The sequence below is a fragment of the Myodes glareolus genome, chromosome 3 (genome assembly GCF_982192425.1).
Source record: "Myodes glareolus chromosome 3, mMyoGla1.1, whole genome shotgun sequence".
NCBI lineage: Eukaryota > Metazoa > Chordata > Mammalia > Rodentia > Cricetidae > Myodes > Myodes glareolus.
The window spans coordinates 36629293-36643367 of record NC_142028.1 but is presented as its reverse complement, the minus strand read 5'-3'; the positions used below and the strand labels follow the sequence as shown (position 1 = coordinate 36643367).

At 46.2% G+C, this 14075-nt stretch overlaps 1 protein-coding gene across 2 annotated transcripts in view; it reads left to right on the top strand.

Annotated features, from left to right (window-relative positions):
- The first annotated feature begins 871 nt into the window (after positions 1–871).
- The window catches only part of Atg7 (autophagy related 7), a 222967-nt gene continuing 209763 nt past the window's right edge, over positions 872–14075 (top strand). Inside the window, exon 1 of one of the 2 annotated variants that reach the window (XM_085686869.2) lies at positions 872–927. The gene's annotated coding sequence lies outside the window, so the exon portion shown is untranslated. Of the gene's footprint in view, positions 928–1629; positions 1729–14075 lie in introns of those variants that run through there. The other variant, XM_085686870.2, reaches the window with a different exon arrangement.

Sequence of the window (14075 nt, the reverse complement as noted above, 5' to 3'; positions counted from 1 at the left end):
TCATCCTGGTTTCTAGAACCAACACACACCAAGGTCACTCCTGTCTCTAAGGAAGTGCCTGCTTACAGACAAGATTTCCCAGGGTAGAGCATTTCTTCAGGTTCATTATCTTGCCCAAAATCTTCTCCCATGGTTTTCCTGTAGTATACCTTTTTGTTTGTTTTTGTGTTTTGTCAAAAACAAAACTGTTTTTTGAGAGAGAATTTCTTTTTGTAGCCCTGGCTGTGCTGGAAATTGCTTTGTATCACAGGGCGACTTGGAACTCAGAGCTCCAGATACCCCTGCCTCCCAAATGGTGAGATTAAAGACATAGTAGCTTCTTAAAAAGTGATTTCATAGTCACTGAAGTTGCTGGGCGCAGAGGGTTGATGGGTGTTTTCGATACTCTGGTTTCCAGAGTCAGACTTCCCGTATGCAAATCAGATCCTTTGTGAGTTGCGGTTGCTCAAGTTTTTAATCCTAATAAATCCCAGCGTGGGGGTGGGGGTGAAGCAGAGGCAGGTGGGTCTTTGTTAGTTATTAAGATTGGTGTGTGTGTTTGTGTGTGTGTGTGTGTACAAGTCCAAGACAATCACGGCTTTGTAGTTTGATCTTTTCTTTAAAATTAAATTAAATTAAAAGGAAAATATAAAAACAAATCTGTTTCTACAAATGCACTCTAGAAGTCCCCTGGGAATTTGATAATAATGACAGTCATTTTGTCGTTTTCTGGAGTCACTGGTAGAAAATTGTAATCTTCTTTAAAAGCCCAAAGCGTACAGGTTTTAGCTTTCAGTCGTTCTGCCTCCATTAACGCAGTGCGAGGGACCCTTTGTTATTATCCATTTGCGCATGCGCTCCACGCTTCCGCGTTTGTGTGGGCTGGGTTATGACGTCATTGTGCTGCGCGCCGCGGCCGGAGCTGTGGTTGCCGGAAGTTGAGCCGCGGTAAGTAAGTCGTGCTTGCGGAGCAGGCGCGGGGCTGGCGAGGTTCGGTTAGGAAAGCCGAGGCATGTTTTGGGCTCTTCTGGAATATCCTTCACCTGTCTATACTCTATCCCCTCCTTCCACGGCAGCAAGTGTTCCGATCCCGGTGTTGAGAGACTCCTCGGGTCGCTCATTCTGTCAAGTCCTGCCTTCACGGTGTGTGTGGACGGGCCCAAGAGTAAGCTTGTGCCTCTGGTCTGTGAAGGGCTGTGATCTTATTACTTGTCTTATGAGGAGAACACAGTTCTTTCTTCAAGGCTTCTCTAAGAAAGGTTTTGCATTCCCTGCAAGGGTCCCGAGGTTACAAACTAATACTTACAGGAATCAGCCTGATGAGGCACGTGTCAGAAAGTTTCAGAGCCCGGTATGGTCGCCTAGAGAGGTGACTGACCCGAGCCTCAGGGAGGCTGAGGCAAGAGAATTGCTTTTAGGACCAGCCTGGCAACTGACACAGACCTTTTCGCAAACTGCGAAAGGGGTCTGGGGTGTATGTAGTTCAGTGCCAGAGCGTTTCCTCGGCATTCCAGGGCTCTGGGTTCAATTACCAGGACATTCCAGATTGAGACCGAATTCCACCTGTGTTTCTGTGTACAATGTTATTTTAGGTCTTTAAAAATATTTCTAATTAAAGTGCGTTTATCGTGTGTGCTCGCATGAATGTAGGTATCAATAGAAACCTCCAGAGACAAAATACGTCAGATCCTGGCAGAACTGGAGCTACAGGAAGTTGTGTCTCATATGGGTGCAGGAAACCAGACCCAGGTACTGCAAGAGCTGTACACACTCGTAACCACTAAGTCGAGACATCTTTCCTGTACAATTTTTTTTTAACTGAATTTCGTGTAGCCCATGTTGGCTTTGAGCACTCAGTGTAGCAGAGGTTGACCTTTGAGTTTTTTGTACTTCTCTTTCCATCTCCTTGGGTGCTGGGATTACAGGTGTGTACCACTATGCCTGGTTTATCTGGTGCTGGAAAACTGAACCTTGGGCTTCTTGCATGCTGGGCAGTACTATATCAACATGTAGCTACCCTCCCATTCCAATCACCTTATTCTTAAAGCCTGGTCACAAATGCCCTTTCCCTCTCAAGTGTACTAATTTCTAGGTTTTGTTGTTGTTTTGACTTTTGCCTTTTTATTATGATTATTTGTATAACTGGTAAACAGACACATCTGTGTCTGTAGACTTGAGAGCTCTATCTCAGACTTCTCCTTTCCCTTGAGGCTGTGTATTTTTTGTCATAGGACCTCAACCCACTGGCCACAGTTTGTGAAAGCTCATGACTTCCTGTTGCTTCCAGCTTGCCTCCCCGGTTCTTACTCAGAAAGTCATGTGAGGAGCCGAGGACTGTAGCCAGCAGTCACAGCTCTTTGCTGTGTCGATTCTTGGAGTCACACATGCTCTTAGTTGAGCCACATTATCTTTGAAAACTGCTAGATTGCCTTCATCGTCCCTCGATAGCTAAATATATTCATTTACCTATAGTGAGCTCTACTAATACTAACAGGGATTTTCATATCACTTATTAGTACATCCCAACATACCATTCTGTGTGTCTGGTATACTATACATGCTTAACAAATCTGCATGAGTACACTTAATAAACAGCATATTTGAATGTCCATTATACACCGGGCTTTACTGTAAGTCCTAAAGATGAAACAGGATCCCATGGTCCCACTTAGTGGTGATGGTGGTGGTGATTGTCAGTAAATTGTACACTTTAATGAGGTGGGAGTGTATATCTTAATCTCAGCACTTGGGAAGCTAAGGCAGAGAAGGAGCAAGAGTTCAAGGTGCTGTGTATGGTGGGCCATGGGCTTTTATTTTGAAAGTGTTAGAGTGGGAAGCAGGGCCCTGACGAATATTAAGCAAGGAGGATCTGTGTTGACATCTCTAAGTCACCGAGGCAGCAATGGGGGTACCTGTCAGGGCATGTGCAGTGTGTGGCGGTGATCCGGGTGATGAGGACAGCAGCGCATGTGCAGTGTGGCAACAACAGCAGAGCCCTTTGCTTATGGTCTCCATTTATGCTGCCTTCTCTCAGGGTAGACTTGGTGTCTGTTGGCCTCAGTCTTCTCCCTTCTTTAGGGAAATGAAGCCCACGAATACCTTCCTCTTCTTCCTCCTGGTTTTCCCTCCCTCCCAGTGTCTGATGGCTGTGTGGTCCTGGGCAAGTTAAGGGACAATTGGAATTTCCATGTTCATGGCAGACTGGACAAGTCCTTTTCAGCAGCTCTAGGTCCAGCTCTGGAATGTGGGATACTCCCTATCTTCTTTGCCCAGGCCACTGCACTTTGAACTGGCTTCTTCATGGCAGATGGGCATGTGGGGGGGAGGGGTGCCAATTCCATGGTGTTTCCTAAAGCCCTGCTAGTGGCTTGGTAAACACATCATGTTCTTCCTACAGGCATGCTCTTATGTCTCCAGCAAGGTCTGGATGCTGTTTGTATGGCTGTTGGAGACTGTTGTCCATTTCCTGTGTCCTCCGCTCAGTCCTCCGCAGGCTGCCTTTCCTACCCCTTACCATCTTACACCCATCAGCAAAGGCTCTTCTCCTTTCTCTGTTGCTCCTCACCCACTCTTTTTTGTTTGTTTGTTTGCTTTTGTTTTGTTTTTTACATCCCAACCAAAGTTTCCCCTTCTCCTCCCAGCTCCCCCTTCCTCCCACTCCATTGTGGACTATTAGTTGAAGATGTGTTACATTTGTCTATGCTGTGAAATATTTGTTTAATGATGCAAAGATGTGCTGCATTTTATGTTGCATTTGTTTAACTCTGTGAAGCTTGTCACCTTTCCGGTCTAAAACAGCTAATGATCTATCTAATAAAGAGCTGAACGGCCAATAGCTAGGCAGAAGAAAGATAGGCAGGGCTGCCAGGCAAAAGAGGATAAATAGGAGGAGAAAAAGAGAGGAGGAGGAGGATCAACAAGGGCCAGCCACCCAGCCAGCAATGGAGTAAGAAGGAAAGACAGACATAGAATAGAGAAAGGTAGCCGGGCAATGGTGGCGCACGCCTTTAATCCCAGCACTCAGGAGGCAGAGGCAGATGGATCTCTGTGAGTTCTTCAAGGTTAGCCTGGTCTAGAAGAGCTAGTTCCAGGATAGGCTCCAAAGCTACAGAGAAACCTTGTCTCAAAACACCAGGGAGGGGGTGGGAGGATGGGGGGTGGGGGGTGGGATGGTGGGGGGTGGGGGGGATGAGGGGAGGGATATAAAGGTAAAAGCCCAGAGGCTAAAGGTAAACAGGATAATTTAAGAGAAGCTGGCTAGCCGGGCTGGAGTGACACACACCTTTAATCCCAGCAGAGGCAGAGATAGGTAGATCTCCATGAATTCAAGGCCAGCCTGGTCTATAAGAGCTAGTTCCAGGACAGGCTCCAAAGCTACTCAGAGAAACACTGCTCAAAAAAAACAAAAAGAAAAAAAAAAAGAAAAAGAAAGAAAAGAAAAGAAAAAAACAAGCCAAGCTATTATAAGTAAAAATAAGACTCTATTTATTTGGGAGCTGAGTGGCGGTCCCCAAAAATGTAAAAAGAGAAAAATAAATAAACAAAAAACCAAACACCCCATCCACTTCTCCAGTTTCTCTTCAGAAAAGGGCAGGCCTCCCATGGATATCCACTAGCCATGGTATATCAAGTCTAGGCACCGCCTCCTCTTTTAAGGCTGAATGGGGTGGTCCGGTTCAGTAGCTCCGCAGCCACTCTTCTTCAGCCGTCACTTTGCATTATATTCTAATTGAGGAAAAGAAAATGTAGGCAGGGATCTTGTGGCTGATGCTAGTTTGTAATACTGAGTAGACTGAGAGGCCATGTCTGGCTGTATAGTGCGACTCTGTTTGAAAGGGCGGGAGGGATGACACACAAGAGGAAGGGATGTTCAGGAACGGCTTGGAGAACTCACACCCTAAGAGGCTGATAAGTCCGCCTGTGAAATCCCATCTTCTTTCCCTGGAACCTGCTGTCATTGTCTGTTCATTTTCTTTGCTGTTCTACTAACGATTCTTACCTTGGTAGTCTCAGTTTTTCTCTTTTCTCTATTAACTGTTGTCTGCCTTTCCAGCCAGTATTGGTGAGAGCAATGTGCTTCCTCCCTTCCTCACTGTTTGCATTGCTGCCTGCGTCCAGCACCCACCACACTGCTATCTCCAAGCAACTGTCTGAAATGTGCAGCTTTCCCGCTTCATCTCCGAACTGTTTGACGTGTGTGTCTTGCGGGTGTCGCCCTGTGCTTCCCAGCCTGGGTGTTTCCCTCTTGATTACATCCGTGGGCTCCTCCCTCTTTTGCTCTGAATACCAGTTTTCTCCAGGGCTATGCTCACAGTTCTTCGACCTCACCCACAACTTCATGCTAACCGACCTGTGACCCCTGCTCTGTGTCATGGGACCCTCCTGTTAATCGATCCTGTCATTTTTTTCTGCATTCTTTACTATGTAACCATCCTCTTGTCTTGGAGAATGTCAGAATGTCAGATTCTTCTTGGATAACTTCCCTTGTAGGATCTCCTCTTCCAGGCCTGGCAACTATCAGATTTCCTAAATGGGTATCTCCTGACACCATTGTATCTGCCTTTTTCTGTGCCTCCTTGCCTTGCTTAGATTCCTGCCCTGCCCCGTCCCTCCTTGGGCCAGTTTAGCAATCTACCCTTGCTACTGCATGATCCCTTGCTAGAGTGCAGAGCTCTGCTGGAATGCAGGTCTTTTTCCTATCAGGCCCTTTAGGCTATGGCATTGTCTACTCTGGTGATTAGAAGGTTTCCAGCTGTTCTATCTTTTCACCTCTCCTTCATGGTGTCCAGGCTCATTCCTGTTTGCCTGAACATACCCGGCTGACCATTTGTTCCTAGATCTGGTCATCAGCAAGCCTGGGCTGTGTACATGTGAGTGGCTGGGGACTGAGGCATGCGCTGGGAAAGCAGTGATGGGGACATGGAAACCAGCACAGTTCTGTTTGGACTTTCCTTCCAGGAAAGACAGATAATCATAATGTGTAAAATAATGGATATGGTGGTATGCTGGCTAATAATAATAATAATAATAATAGTAGCAGCTGTGGTGATGGTGAGGTACAGACTGCTTTTGGAAGGTGTAGTGTCAAAGACTGGACTCAAGCTGAAAGCCTTCTGTAGAAAGAATGGCAGGACTGAGTTGTAAAGGGAGAGAGAAAATAACTGACTGGGTGTGTAGGCCAAGAATGTTTCTTGCTGTGCAGAAGCCATTGGATGATTCTGGAATTGATGTGGAAGCAAAACAGCTTCCTCTCCTTTTTCTTTGATTTTGAGATGGGGTCTTACTCTAGTGTAGGCTGGCCTCAAACTCAACACCCTCTTACTTCACTGTCCCCAGGACTGGGATTGCAGAGATGTGTGCTGAAGTCCCCTGCCTACCTTTCTCCCTTTGGCATACTGTAGAGTGTGTGTGTGTGTGTGTGTGTGTGTGTGTGTGTGTGTGTGTGTGTGCATGTGTGTGTGTGTGTGCGTGCGCGCGCGCATGCATGCACAGGTACATGCATGAAGTCCAAACAGACAGTGGGTGTCCTGCCACTCTTTACTGTATTCATTTGCAGTAGGGGCTCTAACTGAACCTGGAGCTAGGCTGGTGGCGAGCCAGCTCCAGTGCCTCCACGGCGTTCAGGTTACAGGCACACATGGCTCTTCCTGGTTCTTTACATGGGAGGTGGGATTTGAACTCGGGTCTTCATGCTTGCTCACTAAGTGCTGTTACCCACTGATCTTCCTTATCCAGTACTCGTTGGTGCTGCTGCTGCCATCTGCCCCCGTTTCTCAACATTTAGACGTATTATGTTGGGCTATTTTATTTTGCTTTGCTTTGCTTTGTAACCACAGGATATCACTTTTCTTTTAATTAAGAAGGAACTAGCCAAGTTCAATGTTTTGTAGTGTGAGACTCAAAAGAAAAAAAAAATCGTTCCAGTCAGCCTGCCCAGGGTCCCTGTTGAGGGTGTTCTTCTGGTTTGTAAAGCCTTGACTGAAGGGTATTCCTGGGAAACAATATAACCTAGTATTTGCAGTTTAGACATCCCTCCTCCTCCCTCCTCTTTCCCCCTCCCACACCTGTGCTGACCTTTGTCACGTGCTACACTCTCTGCTTGTTTCACTTCCAAGTTGTGCTGATGTGTCCAGCATGCATTGCATAACACAGTTAGCTTCATTGCAATCTGCTACCAGACCCTGAAGCATTGCATGCATGGTGGGTGGGGGCAAGAGAGTGGGTAAATGTTTGCTGGAAAATGGGAAACCTGTACATCTTTAACACGTTTTGATGGTGTTAACTCATCACTCCCATGTTGTTAAGCAAGGGCTCTATGACCGAATTAAGTCCCCAGTCCCTTTGCTGTCTGTTTTGTCTGCCTCTCACACAGCTACTATGTGCATTTTCTGACTGAATAATACTGCAATCAGTAGCATCTCATGTAGGAAAGTCTTACAAGTTGAAAGACTTAGATGGGAAGTGGCAGAGGTGGGATTTGAACTCTAGTCTTTGGCTTGTGAAACTGTATCCTTCTCCCTCTCATTCATCCTTCAGTGTACCAGACTGCCCTGTGTTCTTGCAGCTGGGTTTCAGATCCTCTTAAGAATTTTTTTTCCCCTGGTGCTGTAGACTGAACCAAGTGCCTCAAACAGGTTGAGCAGGTGCCCAACTACTGAGTCACATCACCAGCCCTGAAACTTCTTTAAATTATACATTTTTATTATTTTAAACAATTTTTGAATTTGAATATATTTTGATCATATTTTTCTCCCCCAAGTCTTTCCAGATCCTCTTCCTATGCCTATTCATCCAACTTTAAGTTCTTAAAAAAATACAAAAACATAGCCCCCAAAACAAAAAACACAAAATGAAACAACATCCAAATAGAAACAAACCCACCAAACTGTAACCAAATGAAGCACACAAAAAACTACTGTGAAGTCAACTCCTGAATATGAGCCTGCCTGGAATGGCTGGTAGACCTAGGGCCACTGAATTGGAGAAGACTGACTTTCCCTCTTCCAGAAAGTATAAATGACAGTGACATTGTTAACCTTCACCTTAGTAACTAGGTTTTTGTGTATTCATTCATTCGTTCATTCATTCATTTTTAAAAAATATATAATAAAATAAAATTGTAGCATGGAAGTTGGAAACAACAAAAGAAAAAGAACCCAAGAGAAGGCACAAGAATCAAGATCCACCAGTTAACACAGAGGAATCCCATAAAACCACTAAGCTGAAAGCTATAATATATGCTAAGGACCTGGTGCAGACCCGTGCAAGCCCTGTGTATGCTGCTTCAGTTTCTGAGTTCCAATGAACTTTGCTCATGTTGATTTAGAGTGTGTGTTGGTTAGGGTTTCAATTGCTGTGAAGAGACACCATGACCTAGGCAACTCTTTGTGTAGTGTGTGTGTGTGGTTTTACAAGACAGGATTTCTGTGTGTAACAGTCTTGACTGTTCTAGAACTCACTTTGTAGACAGTCTGGCCTCAAACTCAGAGATCTGCCTGCCTCTGCCTCCCAAGTGTTGGGATTAAAGGTGTGTCCACCATGCCTGGCAACCATAACAGCTCTTATAAAGGAAAATATTTATTTGGATTGCTTACAGTTCAGAGGTTCAGTCCATTATCATCGTGGTGGGACATGTCAGCATGCAGGCAGACTTGCTGGAGAGGTAACATAGGTAACAAGAAGTGAACTGTCTCACTGGGTGTGGCTTGCATACATGAGACCTCAAAGCCTACCTCTGCAGTGACACACTTTCTCCAACTTCTACAGGGCCACACCTGCTAATAGTGCCACTCCCTTTGAGGGCCATTTTCTTTGAAACGGCCACAGAGGGCTTTGTTTTTTGGTGTCTTCTATCCTCTGGCTCTTACACTCTTGCATGGGGTTCCCTAAGCTCTGAAGGGAGGCATTTAGGGCTGTGTGTTCCAAGGTCTCTCACTCTCTGTATGCCTGGCTGTGGTCTCTGTATTTGTTCCCATCTGCTGCAGGAGGAAGCTTCCCTGATGATGGCTGAGCAAGACACTGATCTATGAGTATAGCAGGATACCATTAGGAATTATTTTATCACTATGATATTTTTCTTTCTTTATTTAGACCAGGATTATTTGGTTTTACCTGGAGTCCCTAGGCTATCTAGTCTCTGGTTCTTGGTTACCTACACAGTGTCAGGCATGGGTTCCATCTCATATAGTGGGCCTAAATCAAATAACTTACTGGTTGGTTATTCCCACAAGTTTTGTGCCTACATTGCCCTAGCATATCTTGCATGCAGAACACCATTGTAGTTCACAGGGTTTGTTCCAGCCTGAAACTTTAAAAAGGATTCTCTCTCTCTCTCTCTCTCTCTCTCTCTCTCTCTCTCTCTCTCTGTGTGTGTGTGTGTGTGTGTGTGTGTGTGTGTGTGTGCACGTATTTTTTGTGTGAATAAGGGTTCAGATGTGTATAATGATGAGAAGTGGGTACCTTTTGGTAGGCTCTGCCAAGGTATGCCTCTAAGCAAACATGCCTTGTGCAGCAGAATTAGTGCAAGAGGTTTATTGAAAAGAGAGGGGAAGGAAAGGGTGAAACACCATGTTGGGGTGGGGACATGAGAGAGGCAAGAAGACAGACAGAACAGAAAAGAGACAAGAAGACGAGACACAAGAGAGTCAAGAGAGGAGCAAGAGGCAAGAGAGTGAGCTGTGCCTGGTGGGCACCTTTAAGGGTGCATGTGTAGCATAGCAGATGGTGGAAAGGCACCTGGGAACAGGTGATGACGTAACTGCTTTGGTGGCAGAGGCAGGCTGCTGCTGCAGAGAAAGCTAACAGTGTGGAGGTCAAACGACAACCTCAGATGTCAGCCCCCTCACCTCCCACCTAGTTTGAGACAAACAGGGTCTCTGTTGGTTTTCCACTGTGTACACCATGCTAGGTGGTGAGGGAGCATCCGGAAATTTGGGAATTCTTCTGTCTCCACTTTCCTGTCTCCACTTCCCTGTCTCCCTGCTGGAGCTCTGGACCCTGGGAACTCCTTCCTTTCCTCCTTTTCTGTGAGGGTTCTCAGCAGGAGCTAGCTGCTCCATTCCCAATCAGCCTGTGCTGTGGTTGGTGAGCTCCTTTGAGGGAGGAAACCCCAAGTGGGCACATCTTAGGCAGAGTTGGGGATCCATGTTTGTGGATCACTATGGCTAGTACAAAGAGGGATTGGAAAATGGATTACAGCTATGCCTCTGAGTAACTCCTGGACGCCAAGTCCAGGACCAAACATTCCCATCTTCCTTCATCCTAGCATCCTGGCGTCTTCAGTTGTGAGAACTGTCCATGCATTACAAAATGGGAAATCTAGGTGAACTTGGAAATCTAGTGAACTTGGAGGCTGGCTTCTAGGGGCTTCAGACCCAATTTCCCAGTGTGCATCCTGCCATCTCTGCATCTGGTGTTTTCTCTTTGAACCATTAATAAACACTTTCTGCTCTCTCAAAGCAAGCAAACAAAAAGCCTGAGACACAGAAAAATCACAATAAGGCCATCTAGGGGGTGGGTAGGCTGGTGTGCTTTTCTGCTCCCCTCTTCAGGTCCACTTTCCCTGAAGAGAGCTTTTTGTTTTTCTCTGACTGCTAATTTTCTACCAGTGTGTCTCTTTCATTTCTAACAATCCTACACTGGCCTGCAATTTGTGTGTGCAATCCAATTAGGCCCATGCTGAGAGACAGCTGCTGGGCAGCCTCACCACACCCTAGCCAACACATCTTCTTTTCCTGAACATCAAAGCCCTGAAGCTCTTGGTAGACTTGCCCCCCACCCCCACCCCCCACCCCCCGTAATTCTCTGTGTAGTCCTGGCTGTCCTGGAATTCACTCAAGACCAGGCTGTCCTTGAACTCACAGCATCTGTCTGCCTCCTGAAGTGCTGGGATTAAAGGAATGAGCCACCACCTCACTGCCTCACAGCTTGGTCTTGAAAGACCCCTGGTGTCAGGATAACATAACCCCCCAGGAACTCACGAGAGATCATTCTTGCTGCAATCACATGAGGTTTATTGACAGGATAGGAACCAGCACGCTGGGGCCAAAACTCATTTCCCACGCAGTGGTAGAGGAGTTCGACCCCGAGTAGCTGGGAGAGGGGGTATTTAGGGGAAGAAACCACAGTCCAAATTGGGTAGGGAGGGCGTCATTGGAAAATTCCGAAAATACCAGTGATCATTGGAAAATTCTGAAAATACCAGTGATAATCACAACGGAGTAACTCCCCATTTCTCAAAATTATTCTCAAGATTATAATCTAACTTTATGGTCAGCTAGTTCCTGACCAGAGTCCCTGAACCGGCTAACCTAGATTTTTGGTTCTTCTGTCCCTGCTAGATTTTTGACTCTATTCTTTCTGCTAGAGGGGTCTGGATTTATCCTGGTCTTTCAGTCTTAGCATAGGAGATTTTCTTCCTCATTTTTAATCAGATTTAACCCACATGTGTACTGATCATGACTGTGTTTTTACAAAGGTACATGCAACCCAGGTCATGCTCTAGAATCTTCTGGCTCCCTGGAAGGCTTCCTTATGCCCTTTCTCTGTCATCTACTTGGCCCTACCCTGGAGTAGGCTTAAACCTGAAACATCTTGTTGATGGGGTTTTCTGCTGTAGAATAAAGCTGTGTGACCAAGTATTAAAATGGATCTTCCTAGTGTTATCTTTTGCAAAAAACACTACCAGAAGACCCTGTTTATCCCTCTCTTAGAAACTTCATTCATATTCCCCCACCGTACCTACCCTGTGTGTGTGTGTGTGTGTGTGTGTGTGTGTGTACATGTGCACATCACAGCACTCATGTGGAGGTTAGAGAACAATTGCAGGAGTTGGTTCTCCCCTCTCACCATGTGGTCTTAGGGATCCCACTAAGGTTGTCAGGTTTGGTGGCAAGTGTCTACCCACTGACACCAAGAGCCATTTTACAAAGGACTAGCAGTGAGGGTTGGGGGGCCAGCATGAACCATGATCTGTACTGTGGGAATTTACAGTTGAGTGGATGGAGGCGGATGGGCAAGCAAAGAAGTGGACATGGCACCAAATGCAGAGAGCTAGCTTGAAGACAGCAGTGCCCGCCTGTCACTGCTGAGCCAGAAGCAGAAGAAGGCAGACAGTGTGAGGAATGTTGGGAAGGTTTTCAAGCACAGGGAAGCCCCAAGCTGGCTTCAGAATGCTAGGCAATCCACACTCTGAGCTAAGTGTTTCCAGGTTTTTGGCCTCTTATCCAAGAATAAAATAAAGCCCATACAGATGGCAAGGTAGTGAGGAAACTATTCGAATTAAAGCAAGAGAGCAGCAAGCCACATGAAGGAAGGTACTCAAGGGCCCCAAGTTACTGCCTGGGCTCTCTGTATGGGCTCTAAAGAAAGAGGGGCTGTTGCTAAGGGGCTTCATATTTTGAATGGTTCTCTGTATTGAAGGATTAGATCATATAATACTTTTTCTGCTGCACATGTCACTTCCCTGTATCTGACTTTAGTTATGTGCACTTCCAGTTCGGCATAGGTATAAGATGGTGGGTAGGAGGTGGTCTCTAAAAATTCACCTGAGGATGCAGTTTTGCCTTATTGTACTAAAAGTGGGTCTTATATCTGGACACAGAGAGTGAGATTAACTGGAATTGAAAGACCCCCGGAGTTGGGAGACTCTCCCTCAAGTCTCGGGATAACACAACCCCCCAAGTATTCATGAGAGACCTTCCTTGCTGTAACCACACGAGGTTTATTGACAGGAACCAGCGCGCTGGGGCCAAGACTCATATCCCACGCAGGGATAGAGGAGTTCGACCCCGAGTAGCTGGGAGAAGGGGTCTTTAAGGGAAGAAACCACAACCCAAAGGAGGTAGGGAGGGCATCATTGGAAGATTTTGAAAATACCAGTGATAATCACAAGGGGGTAAACTCCCCATTTCTCAAGATTGTTCTCAAGATTATAATCTAACTTTGTGGTCAGCCAGTTCCTGGAACAGTCACTGAACCGGCTAACCTAGATTTTTGACTCTACTCTTCCTGCTAGGGGGTCTGGATTTATCTTGGTCTTTCAGAATCTGTCTGAATTTGACCATTGTCAAGGGAAGGAGAAACCCATTCAATTGTTGGGAGAGGAGTAGTGTGTGTAAGTAGGCCGATATAGGTGAGGGTCCTAGGTTGCTACCTAGTTGCCAGGAACATTGTTCAGAGAAGTTTGTGTATGTGTGCATAGTATAGGCAGGTAAATGCCTCAAGCTCCTGGGTGCATAGTTAGAAGAGGCAGGTGTGTGTAGCTTATACTAGGTGGAGTCCCAGGTTGCTAAACTATTCCCTAGGCTTGCTTGTCTCAGTAGCTAAGTCTTGGGGAGTAGAAGGAACAGTCCTCTGTCGGGGAGAGCTTCAATGCAGCTGCTGAAAGCATTCATTAGGGAGCAGTAGGCAGCTTGCCTTTCTTGAACATCGAGTTTGAGCTTCAGGGAGGCAGATTCATGAGCTGAGAGTGGAGGTGTTGACAGACAGTGGCAGGGACCAGGAGAAAGTGTGAAGGAAATCCCCAAGATGTGGGCGTGTGGCAGTGAGGTGTGGTGCCGTGCTTCTGAGGACCTCGAACCCTGTAGACTCAGTCTTTCTAAGGTGGTACCAAGTCTCAATAACTTTTAAATGTGCTTCATCTAGTGCTGAGAACTGGGTGAGTGTCTTCGTAAACTGTATTTATTCGATCATAAAGATACATTTACAGGGAGCTGGGCTTGGTGGCACATGCCTGTACTCCCAGCACTCAAAAGATTAAGGCGGGGGTTGTGAGTTCAGAGGACTGCCTGGTCTTTATAGAAAGATCACAGCCAGCCTTTGCTGTGTACTGGACCCTGTCACGCTCCTCTGCTCTGTGTGCCCTGTATTACAAGGTCACATCCTGGACCAACTGATTGTGGCCTTCTGAGGAGGCCCCAAAATAAGTCTGTTTCCTTCCACCTTGTCTGAAGGTCAGAGAGTTTTAGCTTGTTCAAAGTTGTTGACAATAAGTGTGGCTATACACCCTGACCTAGATTATGGTTGCTTTGTGTTTTGAACATTAAGATGGCCCACACAGGTAGATCCTCTCCTCTCTGACTAAAGGTCAGGAAATT